Below are 16,184 nucleotides of genomic sequence, written 5' to 3' on the forward strand. Positions count from 1 at the left end.
TTTTAAGTCTATATATTTATAAGCCAGTAAAAGATGTAACAGATAAAATTGCTCAGAGTGTAAAGGTGTTTTCTATCAAACCTGATGGCCTTATTTCCATCCTGAGAACCATATGACAGAGGGAGAAGACCAACTCCCACTGGTTGTTCTCTGACCTCTGTAAGTGCACCATGGTGTCCAGGCATGGCCTTGCACCCTTCACACATCAATAAATGAGTAGATAAATAAATCTAGACCATCGTTTCACATAGTCAAAGACTTGTAACGTTTCCTGGGAAACCAGGCAGTGTAATTGAAGCTTTTGGGAGCAGGAGCACGTGCTCTTGGTCTCTGATACTTGAAGATTCTCCGTATTAATGACAAGTGAATTCTTGCTTCCTGTATTCCATCATTTTCTCTGAATTATACTTCAGTTCAGCTTGTTTTGTTTGAGAGCCACGCTTGTGTGGCAACTTTATGCTTTCCTCAGTGTTTCATTTACCTTATTAAGAAGATGTCCAGCCATTGTGTTTTCATGTCATCATGTTTTTAAATCATACAACTAAGTACAGGGAAATGAGCTCCTTCCTCCTTCCCGTCTGGAGTAGCACTCTAACCTGCTTTCTAATTTGAATTTATTGCCTTTTATATGTGTATTGAGCTGTGACTCTAAAATTTAATTTCATGGATCTATTGGTAAAGGTCAACTTTTTATATTCCAAGGAAATGAAGATATTTTATTAGATTTTATTCTTAAATAATTTGAAGAAAAATAGGATATGCCAAAAGAAGTAAAACCTTCTGAATCTTTGCATGTATAAAAATGGGTTTATTTTCCCTTGACACCGGCTCAGTACATTTTCTAAGAAATATAGAATTCTACATAAAATTCTTGCAAATATATGTTAGCATAGTTCCATTTCTCAGAGGTCTAGCCATCCAAGACACAGGAACAAAATAAACTCTTGTTTTTCTCCCATTGTAGGATTGGCAATGAAGCAATAATCCTTACTTGACTTTTGGTCACTATTTTGTACTGGTTGGGAAATCAAGTTTCATCATTTAAGTTTCCCTTGGTAGATACTTAAGAAATCACAACTTATATTAGGATATTCTGAAATGTCATTTTCCTCATCATGTTTTTCAAAGACTTAGTCGCCTAGAGAGTGTTCTGGGAATTTTAAAACACCCTGTGGAGAAGAGGAAATGCAGATATGTTGGTCAAGTTGACCATTTTCTTTGTGGATCTCATGCTTGCTTCAGCCATTGCTGGTACCTTATACACTGTCTACTTGATAGTAGCCACTGGTACTTTTCTCTTAGCAATTTTTTACATTTTCAAAGGAGAAATGGGAAAGAACTATGACTTCAACAAGGACAGAAGCTGGGTGCTGGAGTCTAGCAAAGCTGCAGGGAAGCCACTGGCTGACAATGCAAAGAGAGTCAGTTCCCAGACACCTACTGGATGCTTCTCAGCATTCCAGACCATGGAGAAGGAGTCGGAGCACAGTGGAAGAGCCACGTGGGAGGACTTCCAGAATGACGTCAACAACTAAAAAGTATTTTTGAAGGTGAGGTTGTCAGACGTTCCACTAATACCTTGCATGCTTGGGATGAGAGGAAAAGAAAACACTTTCCTGTTTTTAAAATTCTGCCTTCAATTTTTCAGAGATAGAGCAGTGAGCGGTCTCTGTATGTCTCGTAGTAACAGATATCAACTATAAGCTTCATATGCCAAGGAAAACAAGTGTTGCATTCTATATCGAGTATTGACCAAACAAAGAGAAAAAAAAAGAGGAACACTTGTATTTCCATCTTCTTAGCAATTTGGGTAAAAGGTTTGACAGAGGGGGAAATTTAAGGAAACTGTTGCTTTGACAAGATGTGGGATTTCTCCCCTTGATTCCAAGTGGCAAAGATAATCACTATGCTCAAGTGGATGGTATTATTTTTCAGATCAGCTTTTATAGAATGTAAGTATGAAGGGGGTCCTGTTTTCTAGCTTTGATGACTGGAAACGGTAGACACTATAAAGGAAAACAGGTCAGTGTGGTAGAATGACACTTGAAATGCCGAAGTGATACTAACTTAGAATTCTATTTTCTTTGCTCTGTTTCACAGCTTTGGTTCAATGAAAGCTAACAAGTTGATTTTTGTCTTGCTTTCTGCCTGATAAATGTCTACCCTGGGTACCTTAGGTTTGAGTTCTTGTGGCTAAGATTATGCATTTTATGTACATACATATAATCTTGGTTGCAATAGATTCTATTTAATTAAGATCATTGTGAGTCAAATTATAGCTTCATAAAGCCTGTCTTTGGTTCTCATATTTCAACCTACTCATATTGTTTGAACTTTCTGATATCCTAACTTTTTCAGACATTTCTTTCCAACAAACAGAAAAGTAATTTTCAACTTTATAAAATACTTAGTTAACACTTTATATTAAAAAATGGTAAAATCATAGTCCATAAGAAAAATTAACCTTTTCATTCTACAGTCAGTAAATGTCTAAAGTCACAGAAAACAATAAATTCTATCTAGTGTGATGGCATCCACTCTTCAGTCTAGTCCAATAATGCCTCCACATAATAAAGCTGGTAAAATTTGGTTGAATGAATGAGTACAGATTCTGGTGATACATTTAAAAATTCTCCCCGTCGCACACTTTCAAAGCTTAAACATAGATATAGAAAAGGCTGATCTAAAGGGTAGGAAATGGTACAACCATGCCTTAAATCAGGAGCCCTGAGTGCTGCCCTCTTATATGCACTTTACTATTCTAGAAATGATTTTTCTACTCTAAAAAAAACTTGACTGTCATGCAAATATCGTTGAAGAAGAGTAATCATTTCTTCTCATTGTGATGCCACTAATTTATGCCGTGTCCTATCTAATGGGACCAGGGAGGTGAAGACAGTTGATTCCGAGAGTGAAGAAGAGGAAATCCCAAGTGTGAGGGCTTATTTGAGGTCAGGATTCTAGGAAAGAATGGAGGGGCACAGGTAGGCAGATGGCTATGGAAAGGGTAAGCACAGGAGGCCACATGTGAGCTCTGGATGTGGTAAAACTGAAAGGAGCCAAGGAGAGAGTTCAAATTGGACTGGAGGGATTTCTGGACACCCAGAAAGAGTCAACTGTCACTTTGGTAACATTTAGGATTAATGGCTATGGCTTCAAACCAATAAAGGCTCTTTGCATGATCTTTGCCATTTGTTCTTGAAATGAAGGATAAAATTGGTGGAAACAGTGTAATAAGTGGCACCAAAATTCTTCTTCACTTTGACTCTTTTGATGCTGGCTCTCCAGCCTCTCTGCATCCCCGTTTTACATGCCTCTTCAGGATTCCTGTTGGCATGTCTGTTTATGCCAACAACCGTCTGTGAGTTTACTTCACTCCAGATCCCTCTGCAATCAGGGAAGTAACTGCTCTTTGGCTTCTATGTGGGTTCCAGAAGCACTAACTTCTAATTTCACTTAGGTGAGATTCATTCCTAAGACTTATGTATCAGTGGCTCACCCAGGGGATCTTGAGGCTCTGTCTAACACCCTGTTGACCAAAAGGGACTCCAACAGCTGTGGGGTACACTTATCATCCATCTAAGAAATACCTTCTGCAAGAGTCCGAAGAAAGAACTGGCCAGTTTCTCCAGGGACATTTGCATGACAACCTGCTTCCCACAAGGCAGCCTGCTTTCCAGAAGTTCTTTGTGATATCCACTGCTAATCTGAGTCCTGATGCGCTTGTGTCTTTGCCTCACTTCTGTTCTGATAAGCAATCGAAAAAATTACTACACCAGAATCCCAGATTCTGAGAAGAATAAGATTTCTTCTTATGGATTTTCTGCTTAGTTCTTAATGCAGGGAACAAGCTGCCTTTTCATATTTGATAGGACCAGTTAAGATTATAATGGCCAGGTGGTAGGGTATTTCATTCATTTTTAGTGTGTAATTTAACAGAGGCTCTCGCTATGTCTTTACTGACTTCTAGTACATATTTTTTAACAAAAATTTTTGAAAATCCTTCTCCCAAAGCTTCTCCAAGACCAATTTGCCCTGAAGAATGCCATTTTATTAGCACATCTGACATTGTCAAAAAGCAATTCTAATGCACTGACCCATTTTCACTGCACATGAAAAATCTCATTTAACCCGAATGAATCCCACAGATGCCCAATAATTTTTCAGTGAATGTTGTAATTTGGAAGTGCTGGCGGATCTGGCCAATTTGGACAATTGCCAGTCTTACCAATGCAATGTTTTCTAGAAACAGTAGCAACAATATAGCAGTGAGCTGTGCTCTGTATGGAGAAGGAAGGCTCTTTTGTCAAGAGAGATGTAGAAGAAGAGAACTGAGTGCTGCCCCACACAGGAAAGTAAGACCAGCTAAAGGGGAACTGTGGTAGGAAGGAATCGCTCCCGTGGGCAGGATCTATGGGACTTCTTCATTACTTTGGAAGAATTCAGTGCAGAAACCTAAAGGTTCACTAATTCGTTAAGAGTAAGACACTCTCAGAGGACAAAAAGGAAGTGTCAAGGTTTGGAGTCCATACCTACACATCTCTCTTTTTGATGCTGCCTCTCCTGACCTTTCTAACAATATATAAACCTTTTGATTTAGTAATCTCATTAAGATTTTGACAACATTACTTGCTGGCAGCTTTGGTGCCTCCCTAGGCCGTCATTGCCCCAGTCTGCAAAGGAATGCATCTGAAGCTGGTTCCTTCCATTGACCTTTAAGGTCTAAATGCTGCACACTTCAACAAGTAAAATAGGTTGTAACATATGGAACCTGGTCATCCCACTGGAAATTCACACAGAATCTCTCTTAGCATCTTGACATATGCTTTGCTAAAACCTCTGGGGTTTATGAGATACGGGAGCCCCCGGAAACATGGTGACTGTTTCTAGGAGCATTTATAGAATTCTCGAAGAGATTCTTCAGACATTTTGGGAGTAACTTAGTTTCCATTCTCCTAGTTTCTTTGCATTTACATGCTCAGTTTAAACGTGACATAGCACTACAGGTATTCATTGCCTCGTTTGTTCAGAAAAGTTGTCTAAACTATAGCCATGAGATTCTATTCTGCACATAAACACGGCATTGTATGCACTCACTGCTGGTCACTGGAGTTGTTTTTCTCAAGGATTCCAATCTGTTTTCCCATAATGTCAAGCAAAGGACATAAAACTGAACTGCTAACTATGTGGGAGGCTGAAGTAGGAAGATATGCAACTTCAAGACCTGTCTGAGAGGCCTGTGTTCAAGGCTGGAATGGGAACCGCAGTGAGACTCTGCCCTAAATGAGCAAAGGGAAGGCTGGGGATTTAGGTCGGAGGGAGGGAGAGTGCCTGCTATGTGCAGGGTTTTCATAAGATCTAGAGCACTGTACACTGTAGTGTGGACAGTCTCATTAGCACTTTCCGGCCTAAAATCTGGTTGCTTTGGGTGAATACTGAGAAGATCTTTGAGAATCACTAAATTAAGTAGTATAGGCAAAACAAAGACCTCTTGTCCTTTGAATTCAAAACACACCTACTATGATTCCATATGAAAGGCTCCACCACCACACCTGGATGATATACTTACAGGAAGTAAGTCAACTACACAAGCAAATAAAATGCACCCCCCAAAAATTATATGGTGAGTTTCAATAAAAGTCTAGTTTGCCAGTTTTACTTTTATCTGTTTTTAATATCTTGTGTTCTGAGTGACAAAGTTAGTCCAGACTGTCCAATTGATTTACATTGCAAATCATATTTTATGTCTTAAAAGACAGATTTTGTTAAAAGCAAATGACTGGCTTTGGCAATGATTTTTTGGATAGGATACCAAAAGCATGGGCTAAAAATGTAAAAATAGATAAATTAGGCTACCTTAAATTAAAAACTTCTGTCTATCAAAGTCATAATTAAGAGTGAGAAGGCAACCCATATAATGAGGAAAAATATTTTCCAATTGTTTGTCTGACAACAGTTGGTCTCCAAAGTGCATAAAAATCTCTTAATCTAATAACAACAACCCAACTTAATAATGGGGCAAAGGTTTGAATAGATATTTCCCCCAAAGGATGCATAGATGGCCAATGTCCACATGGAAAGATGCTCATGAGTCATTATGAAAACACTAGTCCAAACCACAATGAGACACTGCCCCACAACAATTAGAAAGACCACAATTTGAGGTAATAAAAATAAGAGATGTTAACACATATGTGTCAAAATTAGAAGAAATGGAACACATGTACTGTTGGTGGGAATGTAGAATGGTGTACTCCTCTATGGTTCCCAAAAATCATAGGAATAGAGTTATCATGTGACCCACCAGTCCCAATTCTGATTCCACACTAAACATAATTTAAGACTGGGTTTGAAAGAAGAAATTTCTCACCCATATTTATAGCTATATACTCACAATAGCCAATGAGTAACTAGTTCAAGTGTGTATAGACAATTGAATGTACAGATAAAATATAGTGTATACATTAAATAAAATAGCATTCAACCTTAAAAAGGAACCTGATGCATACAAAAATATGCATCAATTTTGAGGACATTAAAGAAATTTCATTAAAGAAAATAAACCCCAATCAGAAGACAGCAAATTATTTCATGTGACTGCAACTATATGCGGTCTCTAGAGTAGATTGCCCATGGCTTAGTAAAGGTACAGGGCCCTAGTTTGTATGACACACAGAATTCTGGAGAGGAATGGTAGTAATTATAGCATGGTAATGCCACTATGCTTATGGTCGCTGCATGGTAATCTTTTTTTTTTAATATTTTTATTTAATTTTTAAATTTATGTGCATTGGTGTGAGGTTGTCAGATCTTGGAGTTACAGACAGTCGTGAACTGCCATGTGGGTGCTGGGAATTGAACCCCGGGATCTTTAGAAGAGCAGACAGTGCTCTTAACCACTGAGCCAACTCTCTAGCCCGCTGCATGGTAATCTTAAGCATGGAACCTAATGCCCTGTTAAAAAAAATATCATAATACAAAGGCAGTAGGTGAATTACAATCCTGTCACAATTTAATTTTGCTTCTGAAATGACATACAGGATAATATATAAGTCAAAATACTTTTAATTAGTGTATGACTATAAACACTGGTCTATATGGGAAAATGCTCATCATGGAGAGAAATTTTTCTTTTAAATCCCAACTATTTAGCCTTTTAGTTTTGCATATAGCACTTTGTTTAATCATACCACAGTCCATGCCAATAACTTTTAAGAGACAATAACTCTGTTTGGGATAAAAGCCTGTTATGTCAGATTTAGAAAACATTCCCAAGGGATTGTAATGTGTAGGCAGGTTTGTCACACTGTGGTAATGTGGCTTATTTTTGGCACTAGTGACAGTAAGGTATCTTCATCACCTGTTGGCTTCTCATGATAAAGATTTCACTATCAGTACAGCCCATGATGAAAACTCCTATAAATATGTACTAAAGGGTCGTCAGTGGTTTGAAAACGATTGTAAAACAATTCAATGCATAGTGGCTTGATTTGCTTGTAGCAGTCCAAACCAACACCGCTTCCCTTGCTATTTCAATGCAATTACTTCTTAAGGAAGCACTCAAGTACTTTTAAAAGAACGTAACTATGACATGAGGATTTAATCTAAAGACACCCATGAAAAGACTCTAGAATGAAGACTTCTGCAGCAAAAATTCTCACAGAATATTTCCTACCATATGGACATTATTCTCAGAGACTGTCCAAATGGACGATAACTTGTATTATCTTACATATACCTAAAAAATGACGTCTTATATGTAGCTTGTAGCTTGTATTGTTAATACTAATTATCAGCTTGGTTGGAGCGGGAATTACACGAGATTAGGCAGACACATGCTTGAATGTGTGTGTGTGATGGCCTTTTCAGAGACGGTCACATAATAAAGGCTCGGCTTTTATATATGGTTTAATCCATGGGTGTATTCAAATGTCAAATACCTGATCAGAGGAAAGAGGTGTCCTTGGATGTTTTAGCTTGTCCTTGTCCTTCCTGTTCCACTATGCTGTACCCCCTGATATTAGTTCCTCTGCCAGGTCTCACCAGCATAATGAACCCTTTGAAACAGTGAGCAAGAGAGAGCTTCCCTTCCTTAAGATGTTTTTGTTGGTGATTTGTTCCAGTAATGTTAAAACTAACATGTAACCATAGTCTCTAAGATTTGGATTTATCCTTTTCTTTTATCGTGAATCAATTGAGGCCTAAATTTCCAACTCTGACATATAACCACGTAAATTCTCTATATCACCATATGCATGCTCATAGCCTTGTCTCCAAACTAAAGTCAAGCTCCTTTCTGTGAGAGCTATAGAAGGAGATTTTAAAACAATCTCTCCTCTGTTGTGTGTATTGCTGCCAGCATAGTCTTAGCAAATATAATATAGACATTTGTCTGCATGCTCAGAGAGCAGCATTCTGCATTCTCCTTAGGGACTAGTATCTTGGCTATCCCCACACTATCATGCCTACTTTATCACCAGGATTCCACCATGGGTTGCTACAATTCAGCTGATGTAAACTCTAAAGTATAAGTTGGGTCCGTGAACAGAGCACTGGTGTCTTATCTTCCTTGGACTAGAAGCTAGTTTGGCCATGGGCTTACCATATCTTAATGTGACTACAGAATAAGAACAGAAGACTGTGTAGACTTACAAAGTACAGGCATATTTCACATGCCATAACATTCCCCTGGGCAAAGTAACTCTCAACACAGTGAAAGATCTGCTGAGTCAAGAACTACACCCCAGCTATAAGAGTCAAGTGGAAGATGATATTTGCTGAGCAATAATTTCATATGACTATAATTACTAATAAGACTATATCTAAAAATCTACTCAGTGTTATTAACTTGCCTTCACTCATGGGCAATAAACATAATACAATTGCATTTAACCCTGCTAGGCTGAATTTTTGTACAGGATTTGAAATCTACATAATTTAGTCTTCAAGATTTTTCTTGATTCCAATTAAAGAAATCAGATCTCGTTGCTAGGAGAAAAATTAAAACAATAACAACAAAAATTCTTTAAGGCTGGATCTTCCCTTTTGTGGCATTTTTCCCAAGGATCAAGATTGTTTCATTGTGTGCCCTGTCAATTCCTTATTCTACCCACATCATCCAGGATACTGTGTCATCCTGGAAGGACATGAGAGTCTTGGTGACAGAATAAGGTTTGGGGGCAAGAAATATTCTGTGTCCACCACTAATTAGTTCTCAACTTGGACAACTTCTGAAAACTCACAAGCAGAGAGTTTTTAGTGAAACTAATTTGCTGTCCTGATTAAATGAATTAATATATAAAAGCACAAAGCATTAACAAAAAAACCAGGTATGTTGATTTATGAGATTTTGGGACTATAGTCTCCAATGTTCTATTTCTTTACCATTGTGTTTATTTGCTTATTTCAATATGTCTTTAATAATAAGTGCCAATCAAGACATGGTGGTACATGTCTTTAATCCCAGCACTCGGGAGGCAGAGACAGGCGGATTGCTGTGAGTTTGAGACTAGCCTGGTCTACAACGTGAGTCTAGGACATACAAGGCTATACAGAAAAACCCTGTCTCAACAACAACAACAAATTAATAATCAAGTGCCATTAAGAGTAGAGCATATTATTTCCTTTATGGATAAATGACAGTAATATTTCTAAATTAAATAACTGTCCTAGAGATTAATAAGGGAAATAGATTATAATAAATATGACAATTTGTGTAGTTATATACATTTAGATTTAATAATTAGAGCTTCCATAATTTTCAGAACTTCAATATTTTATAATACCAGCTAATAGATGTTAACCACAAAGGAAATAATTTAACAAATCACATAATCAAGTATCTCAATAAATACCTCAAGACTTACTAAGATCAAATCAAATAGAGCTTTTAAAGTAAGAATTGGTAAAAATTCTCCACTCCAGTTTCTGTGTAAATGGTTTGATAAATGAGAAAAAGAATGAGCAATATGTAATCTGGAAAGGGTTTATTTTGAGTTTTGATATTTAGCAGTTTTTTTTACAGAACATATTTGTGAACTACTGTGATTTCATGTACTTGTTCATCCTGATGGATTCAAATGGAGCAAATCTCAGAGTTCTCTTTAAATGAGAGTCATGTCTCTGAATTAGGCCTGGCGAATTTAAACACACATATTGGAAAGCACTTCGTATCCCTAGAGGGCATGTGCTCTGTAGCTTGACTGGGAAATGTTTGTCATATAATGAGGAAAATGCATAGACACGTGTCTTATGGAACACCTATTATGTTTATATGCTCACAAATCACAGACATATCAATTGATCATAGAAAGAAAATGAACAATTCCTAAAAATGGATATGACTACAATAAAACCTGTCAGTAGCTGTATAAATTCTCAAGTTTCAATAGTGTTATATAAAATATAGACTAAATAAATATACAGTTTCTTCAAAAGTTGTTTTAGTCTAAAAATACATAAATATATAGATAATATATAAACTTGCAAAGTTTATAAATTGCTATGTATACATTTGCAATAGCTTCAGTGTGCAGAAGTAACTAAGGTTTCAGTGTGGAAGTGATCAGTCACAGAACAAAGCACTGTAAGAGCCACCAAAGGAAGAGCTGCAGACTCCAGTCTGTCTTTTATTATTGAGTGAGAAAGATAAGGTTTATTATTATTATTATTATTGTTGATGTTATTAATTATATTTTCTTTTTTCCTTTCTTTCTTTCTTTTTTTTTTTTTTTCAAGACAGGGTTTCTCAGTGTAGCCCTAACTGCCCTGGTCATTCTGTAGACCAGGCTGCCCTCAAAATCACAGAGACCCTGCCTCTGTTTCCCTGAGTGCTGGTAGTAAGGTATGCACCATCACCTCCTGGCACTATTTTCCTTTTTGAAAAAAATTTTCCAATTAAAATATATCTTGATCATATTTTCCCCAAGTCCATCCAGATCCTCTTCTCCCTACCCACCAAATCTTAACTTCTTTTTTAAAAAAACAAAACAAAACAAAACAAAAACAAAAGCCCTTCTTGGGCAGCCTACTGGTCCAGGAAAACAAAAGCTGTAGTGATGGAACAGCTTCTAATGATACTCTTCTATCCTCATGACCAGGGCCTTGTTCCGACATCTTCCTCCTCCAGCAGATAGAAACCAGTTGGTGGCTCACAGTCAGACTCTGCACAGAAAGTGAGAGTCCTTGGAACACTAACCCTAAGTGGGATGTCTCTAACAAACCCTTTCCCCTCAGAGCTCAGGGACTCCCACAGTCTCTCTTTTTTTAATCAATGAAAAGTTTCCGAGGTCCTGAGAACCCTAAGACGCATGAGGTTCAGGAGTCAGGATCCCTAGAGGCCATGATTCTGAACACCAGTTGGGAAAACTTGATCCAGCATGCTTGGAATTGGAGGTGTTTTAGTGTTTGGATATTTTCGTGGTTTTTCTTTTTTCTTTTTTCTTTTTTTTACTATTTGCATATACATACTTATATAACTGGGAGATAGATTTCATGCCTAAAGAGCAAATTCATCAATTTTGTATATACCTCATGTGTATACCTGAACATAAGTTTACACCGTAAATTTAATTTTATGCAATAAGTAAAATTTCGTGGTCTGGAATTTTCAGCACAAAGAGGAAAAACACATGATCAGCACCTGGAAGCAAAGAACCACCAAAAGCACAGAGGAACTTAAAATCTACCTAAAACAAGCATTTCTCAAAGTGCAAATAGGCTTGAGGCCATAGATGATATCAAGGATGGTGATGAAATGGAGACTCCATAATACTGAGCCCAGTCACAAGGAATTACTAACAGCATTCACCCACTCACACCCTGGGGATGGAAACCCTAAGCAGTCTACTAGTTTTTTTAAATTTTTTTTATTATTAATTTATTTTTGTTACATTTCAATGGTTATCCCATCCTTTGTGTCCTCTCATTCTTCCATCCCTCCCCTTTTCCCCTTATTCCCCTCCCCTATGACTGTTCCTAAGGGGGATTTCCTCCCCCTGTATATGCTCATAGGGTATCAAGTCTCTTCTCAGTAACCTGCTGTCCTTCCTCTGAGTGCCACCAGGTCTCCCCCTCCAGGGGGCATGGTCAAATGTGAGGCACCAGAGTACGTGAGAAAGTCATATCCCACTCTCCACTCAACTGTGGAGACTGTTCTGACCATTGGCTAGATCTGGGTAGGGGTTTAAAGTTTACTGCCTGTATTGTCCTTGGCTGGTGCCTTAGTTTGAACGGGACCCCTGGGCCCAAATCTGCCTACCTGTTCTGCTTGTAGGTTTCTAGGACCCTCTGGATCCTTCTACTTTGCCATTCTCCCATGCTTCTCTCATCTAGAGTCCCAATAGGATGTCCTCCCCTAGTCTACTAGTTTTATTCCTTTTGAACTATCTGATTCTCCAGCTGTAACCATGTTTATAGTTTTAGCTTCTTACCTTATTTTTTTTAATATCACATAATAAATAAATTTGTGCCCATAAGCATGCATGTCATCAGTATGTCCCAAAAAGCCTGTAGATCATGCTTAATGTTATAAATGCACTATTGATTCTATTTCAGTATCAATTAGATATCCTATATTTGCATTTTATAAATATGCACCTGACATCAATGGTTATGAATGTATAAAATTATACAATTTTTCTTTTCTTTTTTAAAATATATTTTATTAATTTATTCATTACCTTATTGTTTTAGCTGGAGCTGAAACTATACATCTTTCTGATTCACTTCAGATTAGGATTGAGGGCATGTTCATAGGATCCTTGTGCTGGAAGAGGGATTCCAAGAGTGATGGTTGAGAGGGAGCGGGTGGGGCCTTTCTCTGGATATTAATTTTCTAAAATTATAGTGGAATATAATAAAATTTATAATTATATATACCACACATAACTAATTATATCTGTTATATATAACTTATAGCTTTATAGCTAATTTTGTAAACTTAAAACACCAACAAAAAAAATCACACTGAAGTTCTTAATAAAAGCACAGGATTTTAGGGTTAATCCTACCTCCAATTCCCTCAGCACCTTCCTTACCTCCATGGCCAGGTAAATGAATAGCATTCCAATGTAGATGTACCACCATTTCTTCTTCTTTTTTTTTTTTTTTAACACATAATATTTTTATTGGTTTTTTTTGGGAATCTCACATGATGCACCCAGATCACACTCACTTCCCAGTGACCCCCACCATCAAGATGAAGAAGAAAAAGAAGCGGGAGGAGGAGAAGGAGGAAGAGGAGGTGCAATGTGTGTTGGCCCATATACTTGCTAGAGCATGGTCATACTCCCTAAACCCTGCTAGAAGCCATAAACTGTGGAGAGCCGCAATGGAGGTGGGGAGGAGGAAGAGATTTCCACAGAAGCTTTCCATGTCTCTCCTTCTAAATCGTGAGTCCGCATTCATTGACGCCACTACAAAAGAAGCTTCCTTGCCTTTTACAGTCAGCAGAAGCACGGATCACGGAGACAGTGTGGACCACAGGTATCCACGAGGCCATTGATGTTAGCACATCCCTCAGACCTCAGCGTAGAAGTACAGACCATGGACATCAAAACGGTCCTCTGCTGCACCCCTGTACCACCATTTCTTTATCTATTTTTCAGTTGAGGGACATCTGAGTTCTTTCTAGATTCTGGCTATTACAAACAAAACTTCTATGAACTAGTTGAGCAAATGTCCTTGTTGTATGGTAGAGCATCTTTTGGGTGTATATCCAGGAGGGTTATAGGTGGATCTTGAGTTAGCACTATTTCCAATTTTGTGAGAAAGAACCAGATTGAGTTCCAGAGCAGTTGCACAAGTAAATGGAGGAGTGCTCCCCTTCCTCCTCACCAGCATGTGCTGTCACTTGAGTTTTTCATCTTAGCCATTATGATAGGTGTAAGAGGGAATCTCAGAGTCATTTTGGTTTGCATTTCTTGATAACTAAGGATGTTGAGCATTTCTTTAAGTGTTTCTTAGCCATTCGATATTCTGTTGAGAATTCTCCCCATTTTTAAAATTGGATAATTTGGTTTGTTGCTGTCTAATGTCTTAGAGTTCTTTCTATATTTTAGATATTGGCCCTCTGTCGGATGGAGGGCTGGTGAAGACCTTTTTACAGTCGGTAGGCTGTGATTTTGTTTTAGTGACATTGTTCTTTCCCTTACAGAAGCTTTTCAGTTTCATGAGGTCCCATTTATTAATTGATAATCTTAGAGCCTGAGCCATGTGTATGCTGTTCAGGAAGTTGTCTCCTGTACCAATGAATTCAAGGCTCTTCCCCACTTTCTTTTCTAACAGATTTAATGTTTTTGGTTTTATAACCTGGGAATAGTTGCTTCAGACTCCTTCTGCCAAGCTTCCCTCAACTGAAAAGAGAAAGTAAAAAAACAGCTGCATCCCAGCAAGCTCCTGACACTTCCAGGAGATGGTATGTAGCAAGTGTGTTCTACACAGTAGGAGCTTAGCCAGATTGTCTTCAGACCACGAGAAGCCTCAGCTCCCCCAGCTTTTTAAAAACACCCCACAAACCTTGTCATGTATGTTTTGACATGTACCTACATTCTACGTTGACTACCCAAGCTTTGCTTTTGGAAGCTATCATGGGTTGTACCTACTAAGGAAGATTACACGCACTCAGAAATCCTTATAAACATACAAGCGAAGCAGAACTCTTTCCCCTCTGTCGAAATCTCATGAACATCAAATGATGACAAGCGGTAAAATTGGTGCACTGCATTTTTCCCATTCTCCTCAACATTTTCAGTTTCATTTTAAAGTCAACAGTAAGCTCCATCCTTTGGCAGAGGTGCCTGAAACGATGTGAGGCCACAGGCATTGAAGGTGAAGAGCCTGCAGCAACATCACAGTCAGCTAGCTTATGCACTGCTTTACAGCTGTGCAAAATTTAACTTTGTGTCTTTTCCAAAACACAATGATTTTTACATTATTACATAGGTTGTTTCCCATTTACTCTGATTATAAACAATCCTGTAATATGTAATCTTAAACATAAATAGTTTACAATGTGGTAGGAAAAACTTCTTTTTTTTTTTGTTCCTGATAAACTTTATTTTTTTTAATTTTTTATTATTAATTTATTCTTGTTACATCTCAATAGTTATCCCATCCCTTGTGTCCTCCCATTCTTCCCTCCCTCCCCTTTTCCCCTTATTCCCCTCCCCTATGACCCTGCTAGAACCTCCAAACAAGCTCAAGGAAGAACTTCTTTAGCATGAACTTCCAAGATTGGATTTCGGGTTTAATGTGTGTGATGTTTATAAAATCTCCTTAACAAAGATGGTATAATTTTTTTTCAAAATATTTACATTGTGGGTATATTCTCACCCACAATGATTGAAATGCATGTGTCCCATGTATTCCTTATTATGAGAGAAAATAGGGTGGTAGGGGTGCTCAGACCCAAATAACAGTCACTGAGGACGTCACCCTTGAAAGAGATTAGAGTGTCACTGGGTTCTCATAGAATGTACCGTAATAGAGTGAAACCAGCCCACGTACTTGCCCTGCTCTGCACAAGCTGGGTTCCTTTTCAACCTTCTTCCAATGTCATAATATAGGTAAAAAGAACTTTTTTATTCTTTTTAAAATTTATTTACTCAAATTACATCTTGATTGTTATGCCTTCACTTGTGTCTTCCCATTCCTCCTTCCCTCCCCCTTTCACCCTATTCCCCTCCTTAAGGTCTGTGACAGAAGGGACCTCCTCCCCAGGATATGGTCACAGCCTATCACGTCTCATCCTGGTAGCCTGCTTATCCTTTCTCTGAGTGCCACCAGGCCTCCCCACCAAGGGGAAGTGGTCAAATATGGGGCACCCAGAGTTCATGTCAGAGTCAATCCCTGCCCTCCTTTTATCGAAGGGTAGAGAGATGAGACTGCTCAATCTTAGGAATTTTGTCTCCAAAATTGTGAGCTATGTAAACTTTTGAAATATTCAGCTTCAGATATTTCGTTATAACAAAAGAAAATGCACCAATACACTCTATATTATGGAATATATATAAAGATCAAGGAGTCAGGCTGGGTGTGATGGTGCATAGACTGGAGGAAAAGGACTTAGAGATCGGACCTAGCGGGGTTAATCTGGAAGCAGAGGTGCCTCAATCTAAAGGTGGAGACAAGGAGGAAGAGCTCAGCTCGGGATAAGGCTAAAGCAAGGAGGGAAAGGAGCATGC

Source organism: Acomys russatus, chromosome 4 (assembly GCF_903995435.1).
Source record: "Acomys russatus chromosome 4, mAcoRus1.1, whole genome shotgun sequence".
Taxonomy (NCBI): Eukaryota; Metazoa; Chordata; class Mammalia; order Rodentia; family Muridae; genus Acomys; species Acomys russatus.